The sequence below is a fragment of the Lathamus discolor genome, chromosome 11 (assembly GCF_037157495.1).
Source record: "Lathamus discolor isolate bLatDis1 chromosome 11, bLatDis1.hap1, whole genome shotgun sequence".
In the NCBI taxonomy this organism is placed as follows: domain Eukaryota; kingdom Metazoa; phylum Chordata; class Aves; order Psittaciformes; family Psittacidae; genus Lathamus; species Lathamus discolor.
This window is the reverse complement of record NC_088894.1, coordinates 11,028,561-11,038,437: the sequence shown is the minus strand read 5'-3', so window position 1 is coordinate 11,038,437 and position 9,877 is coordinate 11,028,561. Positions and strand designations below refer to the sequence as shown.

Below are 9,877 nucleotides of genomic sequence, written 5' to 3'. Positions count from 1 at the left end.
ATAGTCACCCCAGCCCAATGTAATTTTAAAGTGAACAATCACCATCCTGCTCATACACAGACAGATCTATAAAAAATTGTAATGTACAATTACATAGATGTAATGTAAATATAAATATACAATCCCATGAATAAAGGCACCTAATGCTGAAACACGCTCACTGAATCACCAAGGGAAGCAAAGAAGAAACTTCCCTCCTGTTGAAGCCTTGCTTCACCACTCAAGTACGTGATAACACTTTGATCTAACAAAATGTCATGCAGCCCTCAAATACATGAGAAATTGTTTTTGTTACGTAGTGGAGTGGCAAGTTATCTCCTGCATACATTGGAGGGAGAAGACATTAAGTCTGACTGGACCGCTGACAGTGGCTTCGCTCTGATGCAGGAAGAGCAGGGATGCAGGAAGACAGGCTCTCTAATGAGGTATATGTCAGCAGCTAGATTCAGGGAGAGAGCCTTTCAGAGTTAATCTAGGTATTAGCAGATTAAGTATGCTTTTCTCATCCTTCCCTCACCTGTGTCTTCAGTTGTATTGTCTTTTAAGAATGCTGCATGTACTTTATTTGCATTTTATGCAGAATTAAGAGGATTTTCAAAAGAGACTTACTAATTACCATGCTTTCTTCATCTGTGAGTACTGAAAACTCGTAAAGCATCGTGCTGAGGCACTTAAACTCATGCTCCTGCACCTTGACATGTTGAGGTTTTGCAGGGTTTTTTTGAGATACACACAGGGTAAAAGAGTGTACTCTTCATTCTGGCGCTGGTACCACAGTGATAAGGAAAAGAATAAATGCCTTTCAGTGATCAATAAGAAATTGGAAGTTCTCATGCACCAAGATACTGGGAAATACAAGTGAATCAGATATTTAGGTAGCCACACATTAAATTAATAATCCTTTTACATTCCATGTTTCACACAGCATTTCTTACTTAACCAGAAATTCATGGAGATACACGAAATGTAAGGATACTGGAAAGTTTATTTCTTTTTAATACACACCATCTGTATTAAAAACATGTATATGCAGAAAGACCAAGTAATTTGCTGGAGACAACAAAGAAATACTATTGCAAGAAGTGAACCCAAACTGTAGTATGCAGGTGCTGTACCTCATCCACAAACTTTATGTTTTGTCCGTAATGTCAAACATTTTAAAGCATAAAAGCTATCATAAGATCTTCTATTTGGTGCGAGTGAACACTGTAGGAAAGAAAAAAAGTATTTATGTTCAGAAGACTCTAAATGCATCTTTTTATTCATGCCTGAAGAGGTCTGACACTTGATGAGGCTGAATCAGGTGATGCTGTCAGACAGACTTCACTCATACAAAGCTAACAGTCATGTACTATGACTGTGCCCCAGTTAAGAGTTTTATCTTCTTAGGGGTGTTTGCATTTCTGAGATGATTTGTGGTGTTAGTGAAAGGATCACAGAGGTAGTGCACTTCAAAGCACTTGCCCTCTGTGGAGTATTGGCTATTTTCACAGGAGACCAACAAACATGTTAGCTAGATGCAAAGATGAGTTATCATGTTCCATTTATCAGAACTGATATTATTTCAAAGTTCTGAAAAGAACAATTTTTGGAAAATACATGCTAGCTATCTCTCAGATATTTAGCAATATTTAATGTATAGATTACCTCATTACAGAAAAGTGTTTGTTCTTGCATTTTTCCTTCATCTGAACAAGTACATTGAGATACAGCAGACTGAAATATCAATAAGATAAATGCACATATTTCCTCACATTAAGAAAATATGCAGATTTACGCTGACAACTGACAGGTACAAAGTCACAAGAATAGCAAACCTCTATTAAATGAACTACAGCACTAATTAAATACTGCCTACAAAATTCACCAGTCACAGCGGACAGGCATAGCACTAACATGCCAAGATAAGCCTTCTCCCACCCAACTGCTGCTGAAGTACTTCATCGATCTTAGAGACTCTGCCATAGACTGGGAGATTAGTTCATTGCTCTGAATTGACTACAGAAAACATCTTTTTCTCTGTCAGTTTCATTCTTAGTTTTTCTACTGAGGATATCAACTCAGTGAGCAAATATTCTGAATTACACCACCGTGATTTTCTTGCACTTATTACTTCCCCAGCTCTAGCAATTTATTTTACTGCGGGCCACCAAATCCATGAAGATGATCCAGTAGAAAGTGGATCTTTTTTTCATCTGATCCATATCACCCAACCCAAGCATGAAATAATTCCACAAAATACAAGCTATATATAGCACAAGATAAAAATATGGTTATGTGGTACTTCACATGGTTGACCTGAATCTCATTAAAGAGGAGTAGATACAGCACACAGTATCCAAGCTATTGAGGTAGCACTCATACTACAAAATGATATAGGTGAAGGTCTCAAGTCAGCCTGAATACCACCACAGCTAGATAGATCTCTGCTGCCATCCGGACAGCCAACAACTTATTCATGGAGATTTTGGCAGCTTCACTTGGTTACATCAAGAAATCTCACTGAATCTCACTTGATTTGTTATTGATTTCTCAGAAGGTATATTTAAAGTAGCAATTTTAGTGATAGCTCTTCCAAGTGGAAATACAAAGCAAAGAAAACCAAACCTTTGCTTGTAAAGTGGGACTCTAATAAACTGAATTGTGGGGATTTTTCTGAGGCAAGAAAATCTGTCAGGAAATCTGTCAGTTTCGAGTAAATGCAAATAGTTTCAAAAAACATTATCTGCTTTACTAGAAATTGAACTATTTCAAATTCCAACACCCGACTATTAACAGATCTGAAACCAGGTATCTTATCTTAAACTTTGCATATTTGTAAAAGCTGTCATATTTGCTGACATACCAGAGACTGAACTGTGGAGCTGTCGAAGCAAAACAAAATGAGGGCTGATATAGCCCCAGCTAATAATCCTATATCAAACTGCAAGCAGATTCTTTCTACTTAAGCCATAAAGCAAATTCCACATTCAGTTGTTAATTGGCATTATGACATCTTCTGAAGGAGAGTGAAACTGTTAACATTCAAATAACTTGAATTTTTCCCATCAATATATTCACACTTGTGGAGTATCTTAAGCTGTTAGTAACAGAGCTGGCTGCTGCATAAACTGTGTTTTAAGATTGAGCATGGTTTTTTAATCCGACTTCAAAAGAACACAAACCATAGTGCATAATCAAAATTTTCATACAAGAGAAACACATGGTTACAGCAGAAACTCTTAATGGGTGAGAGGCAGAGAAAGATACAAGAAAAAGGATCCTTTACCATAAAAAGAAATATCTGTCCTTTCAAAGGCTTCATCCACAGTCTTTTATATCTGTAAACCTATAATAGTTATTATTTGCCACCCAGAGGGACCTTGATGCACTTGTGAGGTGGGCTGATGCCAACCTCATTAAGTTTAACCATGACAAGTGCAAGGTCCTACACCTGGGTTGGAGCAATCCCAGGCACAGCTACAGATTGGGCAAAGAAGAGATTCAGAGCGGCCCTGCAGAGAAGGACTTGGGGGTGTTGGTCAATTAGAAAATGAACATGACCTGCCTTCAGTGTGTGCTTGCAGCCCAGAAAGCCAACCGTATCCTGGGCTGCATCAAAAGGAGCGTGATCAGCAGGTCGAAGGAGGTGATCCTGCCCCTCTGCTCTCATGAGACCTCACCTGGAGCATTGTGTGCAGTTCTGGTGTCCTCAACATAAAAAGGACATGGAACTGTTGGAACAAGTCCAGAGGAGGCCACGAGGATGATCAGGGGACTGGAGCACCTCCCGCATGAAGACAGGCTGAGGAAGTTGGGGCTGTTCAGCCTGGAGAAGAGAAGGCTACGTGGAGACCTCATAGCAGCCTTCCAGTATCTGAAGGGGGCCTATAGGGATGCTGGGGAGGGACTCTTCGTCAGGGACTGTAGTGACAGGACAAGGGGTAACGGGTTAAAACTGAAACAGGGGAAGTTTAGATTGGAGATAAGGAAGAAATTCTTTCCTGTTAGGGTGGTGAGGCACTGGAATGGGTTGCCCAGGGAGGCTGTGAGTGCTCCATCCCTGGCAGTGTTCAAGGCCAGGCTGGATGAAGCCTTGGGTGGCATGGTTTAGTGTGAGGTGTCCCTGCCCATGGCAGGGGGGCTGGAACTGGATGATCTTGAGGTCCTTTCCAACCCTAACTATTCTATGATTCTATGATTATAACTGCAAATATTTTAAGCATTAATATATTAATGAAAAATGTGTTGTCTCTATAATGACCTATAAATACAGACTTATACTCCAACAACCACTATAAAATTCACTAAAATCAAGGACATTCCCTAAGAAAACCCTTACACCCCGACTATTATACCACAATTCAATTTTTTATTATTAGATAGCTTATACATACCAGTGGTTTTTATAGACCATCATCAACATTTTTAATAATTAAATCTCAAGTGTAACGTGTAACAGTATCAAATGTGATCATTTCACATATGCAAAAGTCTGCATATAGACAAAGGTGGGGTTTTCTGGTTTTGTTTGGGTTTTTTTGAAGGAAAGCTACATCTACACTGTAACTCCGTAAATTCATACCATCTTCAGAATTTTAGATGGCAGGTATTCTAAACTTCCTACAGTTTCATAATCTTTAAACCAAACACATTTTATGTATACTAATGCCTATTTTGGAACCATCTGAGATTAAAAAGAGCAAACCTAGAACAAATGTGCAAACCAGCTAACAAGTCATCTTCAGAGAATTACCTTTTCCTCACTTCTCTATTTGCTCATGGCAGCTCCAGAAGTCACTGCCAAAGGAACACATAGGAAACACGATACATTTGGCCCTTGTAAACTTGTGTCAGCCCATTTCTAATGTGACAACCTATTTCATTTTATTAAAATCCGTGAAAGTAACTTTTAAAGCACACCCTGCTATGGAGTTTAATCCTTCTCCAGCAGAAGGGGAAATAGTGAAGAATGTTGTTATTTACATCGACCAGCACTCAATAATCACAATGCTTACATTTGCTTGGTACTAAAATTACTTGCCTCCTAGTACTTGACAATGCTTTGTTATTGTTTCAGGTTTCAAAGTTTTACAGAAGTTTCTCTCTCTCACACAGAAAGATTCCAGAAAACTAAGCACTGCGGATCCCATATATTAATCTACTGAGATCTGGAGGACAGCTGCCATGACTAAGAGGAAACACATTTGTTTCTATATCCAACACAAATTAGATAATGTGGCACAAATTAGATAATGTGGAAAACGAATTTATTTATTCAATCATCTAAAATGTCATGATTTCAGAGGCAACTTTGTCCAGTTGTAGCAGCATGAAAAAGAATAAAATAGAAAGCCAAAGTCATACACACTTTTCTAACACTAACCAAAAATATAACTTAACTCAGGTGCAGAACTTTCCTTATTTCTTGTTACTTTAATGGAAGCTCCGTTATCCCACAATGCCCTACTTGGGACCTAGCTCTTTAGCTGATTGTATATCAATTAGCTCAAATTTTTTTACCCCCAAAATACCACCATATTCTATTCCTTGATTTTCTGTTGCTGTGTATTCTAATTTTTGGACAAATTTGTAAGTATTAATTCGATGCAACAGTTACAAATAAAAACCTCTGATAAGTACACACAGTCTTTTACTGTCACTGCTCTTTGAACTAAGATTTTCAGTAATATTCACGGTAAATTTTTGGAATGGATGACAATTTAGCTTGACAAGTAATTTCAATTTGCTACAGTATTTCAGAATTTAGAATTTTTTCTGATATAAATGTTAAGAGCTATTTAAGTACAAAGAAAATCAGTATGCACCTACTTTCTCAGTATTCTCTGAACAACTTAAGCTTCCATTTACTTTAAGTAAGATTTCTGCAAAATTGAATTGCAGTAATTCTTGCTTGCAAAATGTGGATTTTACTGCTTCGTTCTTTGGACTTGCATTTCATATCAGTTGTCCTCCTTTAACAGTCATAAACCATCAGTTTCAGTGTATTAATTCCCAGGCTTGCAGATGTGTAACTAACATGAAGATGAAGTAACTAACGTGAAATTCAGAAGGCAGTTTCAGACTAAGGAAACTAGTGACAAAAAAAACAGCTTTGTTTTCTCCCTTAGTAATACTGACTTCTAATGAATGCAACTTATTCAAAGTTGCTTCCCTCTTCACCAAAAGTCTGAGGTTTAGGAATCTGCAGCTTTGAGAAAAACAAATTAGCTCAGAATTTTAGCTGAAAAATCACATTGTGGCATGTGATGTCAGGTTGCATCAGTCTTGCTTTACAGCATGATACAATTCACCAGGAGTGACACAATCCAAAGTGACTTTGCACAATACAACATGCCAGCTAAAAAACTGAAACAAATAACTTTTACAAACACAATCGCTTAGGCAAATGTACTTCTGAGAAATAAAATGCACCACCTTCAAAAGTAAAAAAAGAAAAAGAAGAGAAGAGAAGAGAAAGAAAGAAAAGAAAAGAAAAGAAAAGAAAAGAAAAGAAAAGAAAAGAAAAGAAAAGAAAAGAAAAGAAAAGAAAAGAAAAGAAAAGAAAAGAAAAGAAAAGAAAAGAAAAGAAAAGAAAAGAAAAGAAAAGAAAAGAAAAGAAAAGAAAAGAAAAGAAAAGAAAAGAAGAAAAGATACAGCTTATGGCAAAAATGTTTATATATACCATATAGTAACAATATACAGACCAGAGACTGCTAGGGATTTTATTACTTCTCCATGTCATCTACACACTAGTGCAAATCACACACATCTGTCATCCACCAACTGCCTTTGTATGCATGAAGCCAATGAAAATCTAATCCAGTAGAAACACAAGCGATCATTGCCAATTCACGCATGCACCCCTACTTTCTTACATCCATCAAAAGCTCTCCAGATACGACTGAGATCAAATACCACCTCAAATCATTCCCTTATTAACGGAGTTTCTACATACCTCACACACAAAGGCTATTTGGAATTTCGACAGTGTAGTTTGCTCTGATTTCTCTTCCTACACCAGGCTTCTTGCTCACTGATTTTTGAAACAGGAAGCTTACTTTCCTCTATCTCTTTGTGATACTGACTCTACTTTTATTAAGGTATCACGCATAATGCAGAGATAAGAATAAGGTTCACAGGAGGGCTGTTCGGTCAAAACAGCAAGTCATGCATGCCTAGTTAAAAGTTAATGGATGTATTATTTCTGCTCTTTTATTTCTCCTCATATGAAGAATTTCTTTGTGTCCTCCCTCCACCTAAACCCACAATTTTTCCAATTATAAAACTCAAGTAAAGCAAAATTCAAAGTTTGTATAGTAGCACAGAGTGTGATTCCGTTGCAGATAGGTGTAATAGGCATCAGGTCAAATGTTGAGATGAATTGTGCTTGACATCTTTCAGAGACATTCTTGCATATCTGAATTGCAGAATGTGCTCCATGCAACTTAATTCAATTTATAATAGAGGCTTCCTACTGACCACGACACCTTTCACATGTACAATCATTTAAGCACAATGGGATTTTTTCATATAACGTTTCTGGAAACTTAATGACTTAGAGATTATATTAGGAGTATGATACAATATAAGGTTAAAATCTAAGTGTTATCTTTACCTTTCTTGGAAAAAGAGCAAATTTTAGGAATTTTAACAGATCTTTCAGAATCATTCTTAACACAATACAGTTACCTGCACACCGCTAAGACACTAAATGTGCTCAGTAAGAGTTAGAATTTGCCAGATATTTACAGATAGGTACTCTACCTGTGGATATACAGGAAGCAATTGTATTTTCTGTTATCTACATGGGCTCAGTGGAAAATGTCCTACATTGCATCTAGAAATACTACTTGCTATTAGGACCTCAAATGGCAGCCATAATCTACACATCTATAATTAACCAATCAACACTTACTTTTCATAAGAGATAAGATACCATTTTCCATATATCATCTAAAAAAGCAAGCATTGAATTCTAAAGCATTATATGTCCTTAAACTGCTATCCCTAACTTTACTCCCACCTGTAAATCAAAAACTAGAAAATGTGCCAGTATTTAATGCATTGCAGCGTAAAAATTTAAAATCAGATTAGAAAACATGGTTGCCATGGTACCTGAGAACCACTTCATGCAAAGCAATATCACAAATGCAAAATAATTGAACCTTACAGCAGGCATGGTATAATTTTTAGATAAACTTAAGAAGAAGCTGTAAGAATCTTTCTGATGGCTGGATGGCTTCTTGTTCTGTAATTTCAGGAAGCTGCATCTCTCCATCTATAACTGCTTCAAACTCTAACAGCTGAAATGTTCCTAGGGTGAAATCTTGATGTTCTAAGAGGCAATGGGGGTTTTGCCACTGACTTCAAATAAGACAAGGTTTCCCCTTGGCTCTTTGAAGATGGATGGCAAAAAGAAGCATTTAGGGAGAACACAGATCTCAAGCCAAGAGGGTCAGGCTAAGCTGCAATATGGCACTGCATCTTCTCTCATAGAAAATGTTCATGCAGCCTGTTTTTACAAAAGCTACTTTTCTGGTTCTCCTGAATTAAATTTAAGGGGAAAAGGTTCACAGACAAATGAGGCTAATTTCTATTTCACAGTATGATTTCAGTTGCTGTGCACCTTATTTTCTTTGCCCCAGGGGCATCACTAAAGAGAGAGAAGAGCAAAGAAAGAAACATCAGGAATATGCTGGCAAATAAAAGTCAGGAATAATAGGGACTAAAAAAAAAACCAAAAACAAATAAAAAACCCAAACCCAAACTAACATAGTTTTCCTTGCCATTTTGTGTCAAAATGGCATCTTTTTGTTGTTCTTACAGGAACACTGCATTGGAGAGCTCCTTCTTCTTAAATCACTAAAATTTGATTCACAGAGACATCTAAGTTGTCCAAGACAAATCTACTCCTAAGAACCACCTTGACATTAAATTACTCTTCAGAAGTCTGGGCTAGGCTTTCAAATTGTTTAACACCCACTACTTTCTGTTCTGGCAGCTGAATTAGTGGTCAGGAGAGAAAGCTGGCCATTTTCCAGATTTTTTTTAACCTGGTCAAAAGACCGTAAGTTCAATGCTTTTAAAAACTTAGTCATTTCAGCACGACTAAATATTAGAAAGGTTGTTTTAAAAAAAGAACCCTATTGCCAGCAGTTTGCTCTGTGCCATTTATATATCTTGGCCTGTGAGCACATTAATAGCCAGAGCTGAATCTGAACATGAAAAGCAGACTCCTATTTTGCCGCGCCACCAAGAGGCAGCGCTCTGCCTCCCGCTGCACTTCTTCATTACAATTTCTGTGCTCATCCAGGAGGAGCAGATGTGGCCAGCATGCAGGTTTAAAGAGGAAACTGGCAGCAGCTTCGATGCTTCAGTGCAATTATTTACTTTGACACACTCCTAAACCAGACCTCTGATCGCGTCAAGTACCACCGAATGGTTCATACACTAAAAGAATTTCAGAAAGCCAACAAACAGGGAACTGCCCCAGACAGGTGACTGGATTGCTGTTATTCTGCAACCCAAGGGGATTGTTGAGCCAGAGGAAAGATAAAGGAGCCCTTTGTAGGTACTTGCAATGACACAGCACACATTATGGAGCACCTTTCACTAAGAAGTGAACCACCTCTGCTGCTGGGGTTTGGTTTTGAAAGAATTATCGCACTTTATAACACAGAATATTGTCAGTGGTTTAAATAAGGCTTTTGCATAGCTAAATTCCCTTAAAACCAGCATTTTAACAGGCAAAAAAAACCCAACACATCTTCAGGAGTGTCACTCCCTTAGTCATTTTTTTTTTTTTGCCAAGAAAAATTAGGCACTGTACTGGGACAGCAGCAAAATAAGTTGCCTCAAGTTGCAAACTGCTGAGACAATATACTGATACCAAACT

The 9,877-nt window shown here is 37.6% G+C and overlaps 1 long non-coding RNA gene across 1 annotated transcript in view; it reads right to left on the bottom strand.

Moving 5' to 3' along the window:
- Nucleotides 1-1,096: 1,096 nt before the first annotated feature.
- LOC136020516 (uncharacterized) overlaps nucleotides 1,097-9,877 on the bottom strand; it is a 132,921-nt gene continuing 124,140 nt past the window's right edge. The window contains exon 4 of the long non-coding RNA XR_010615355.1: nucleotides 1,097-1,206. This is a non-coding gene — a long non-coding RNA (uncharacterized LOC136020516). The remainder of the gene's footprint in view (nucleotides 1,207-9,877) is intronic.